This window comes from Carcharodon carcharias, chromosome 9 (genome assembly GCF_017639515.1).
Source record: "Carcharodon carcharias isolate sCarCar2 chromosome 9, sCarCar2.pri, whole genome shotgun sequence".
Classification (NCBI taxonomy): domain Eukaryota; kingdom Metazoa; phylum Chordata; class Chondrichthyes; order Lamniformes; family Lamnidae; genus Carcharodon; species Carcharodon carcharias.
The window spans coordinates 65673544-65675916 of record NC_054475.1 but is presented as its reverse complement, the minus strand read 5'-3'; the positions used below and the strand labels follow the sequence as shown (position 1 = coordinate 65675916).

Sequence of the window (2373 nt, the reverse complement as noted above, 5' to 3'; positions counted from 1 at the left end):
TGCAGGAGGATGATGACAACATGCAGTGAGGACACTCCATGAATCTTCACATAGCTTCTGAGAACGTCTGACTCCTGTCTGGCCAAGGGCAGCTCGCTTGCGCCCCATGATCGGGGCCATCTCAGAGACGCAGCCATGAAACTTTAGATACATCTGATGCTGTGTCTGCCTTCAGCACCTCAGCCCTTCAGGAGCTGGTGCACAGCATCAATGGTCACAGATGCTGGTGTGATAGGGACCAGCCCCACCTTAATGGTGTTGAGTGCACACAGAGAGAATGAGAGAACTCTGTGGCACCTGCCCACTACATCCTGGCAGCAATGACCAGCACTGCCAAGGTGCAGGCATCAGTAATGTTTCCAGGGAGTGTGAGGCTGGACCATCACTGTGGTCTGAAGGCTGCACAGAGCACAGGGAAGAGGCCCTGGACTGAGACACCTGCCTTTTATCTTGTGCAGAAAGGTTTCACATCTGAGTGACAAGAACACTGCTCATCAGAACAAGGAGCCACAGGCAGGGAGACATTCTTGGGAGTTTATTGACAATAGTGAACATTATGTACAAGTGATTTACACCTGTGCCCAGGCTGTGCAGCTAATTCTCCCCAGTTGCCGCTGACATCATGGAGTGTCCATGGATTCAGACCATCAAATTGGCCCGGGTCACTAAGTTCTTGGAAGGACAGGATCCCAGGGACAGTATACTCAGGTCCGTGTGGAATTTATGGAAGACAGCAACCGATCCATTATTCGAAATGTGAAAGGACCGGTCCGTGAGGGAGATGTGCTCACACTTTTGGAATCTGAGCTTGAAGTAAGACGATTACGATAACGGATAGTCAAAACTGATGCCAGCTGAAGCCACTTGAAGTACTTGGTTATGGACGATTTCTCTGTTTTTTGGACAAAATGGGACAATAAAAATTATAAGTAATCTTTAAAAAAAAAATAATTCTCCCCAATTGCTCTCAGCTGCAACTCGTTGCTGCTTCAGTTGCAGCCAGGGAGAGAGGAGAGTTGGATGCTGCTGTGTGTCCCTGCTTGCTGACTGACTGAACGAACTACTGCAGTTGGATTCCTCCAGTTGTTCACTGCTTGCTTACCAGCCTCAAGAAACCTTCCATACTTCATCAATTTCATCATCCTCCTCCATTGCCTGGGGGAGTTGGAGCCTAGAGGGCCTTTCTGTGGGGCCAACAGGAGATAGGAGAGAGAGGGAGAGGAAGACCTGCTGCTGCTGTTGCTACAGGACAGGAAAGCCAGGAGACCAGGACTGAATAACATAACATCCTAGGTGGGTGTCTAGACTTTCTATTTTGTTCAGGTGGCTGAATAAGGACTGTGTTTTGTAGGGGGAGGGCAGAAGACTGCCCTAAGGACTTGGGGGAGGGAATTGGGGTGTGCCTTTCTGTGTCAAATCTTGCCACCACCCCTGCCACCTCCCCACCCCAACCCCATTTTTCCATCACCACTCCTTGCAAGGCCTAAGCCCAGGCAGCTGCCTGGTGAAGAGGAACAGGCCTCACATTTGTGGGCCAGGCAGTACCAGCTGTCTGGCGAAGACATCGCCCTCCCTCTACCGGAAAATCATAGAGGCCCCCACCCACTGTCCATCTTTCCACGGAAAGACACCCACCTACACTGTCCCCTTTCCCTCCTGTGCCTCCCTGTCCTCTGTCCTCTCCCTCCTCTCCTCTATTAACATCTCAGAGGAGGAGGTTAACTACACCTTTCTCCCCCTCTCCCTCCAGGGAGATTTAAAAAAAAACACTAAATAAATAAAAATTATTAAGACCAACCTTTCTCAGAGTGGCTTAGGAGCAATGGCCAGCTCACCATCGCCTGTGGCCAGGCCCTTGAGGGCAAATGTGGAGGCAGTATTGTCACCGGTGGCGGGGCCTCCCAAAAAGACCTATGTGGGGGTGGCTGCTTCTGCGGCTCCTGCTGCTCCCGCGGCCCTGTCACCTTTCCGCCTCCTCACGAGGGCCCTGGGGATAAAGAGCTACACTCACCCCGACATGACTATCGAGGCCTGTGTTAAGGCTATGGCTGGAGTTGTCGGCCCCGAAGATGTACGGGAAGGCCATATTTTTCCTGAGGTCTGAGTGGGCAGTGCACCTTGTCCTGCAAAAGGGGCTCACTCTGGGCGGGACCTTTCTGGCAGTGGATTCACTTGAGGCCACCGCTCAGAGGATTATTATTTCATTATTTCAAATGTGCCGCCCTTTGTTTCTGGTGAGCTCCCCCTCCCCCACCTCTGTAAACTGGGGGCGGTCAGGTCAGGGATAGCACCGATCCTGCTCAGCCTCAAGGATGCGGCCCGCCGCTACGTGTACTCCTTCTGGTGCTAAATATTCGTCCGCTTGGCCCGAGG

General features: G+C 52.2%; 1 pseudogene; it reads left to right on the top strand.

Annotated features, from left to right (window-relative positions):
* The first annotated feature begins 622 nt into the window (after positions 1-622).
* Positions 623-831, top strand: LOC121282635 (annotated as a pseudogene).
* The last annotated feature ends 1542 nt before the right edge of the window (positions 832-2373 follow it).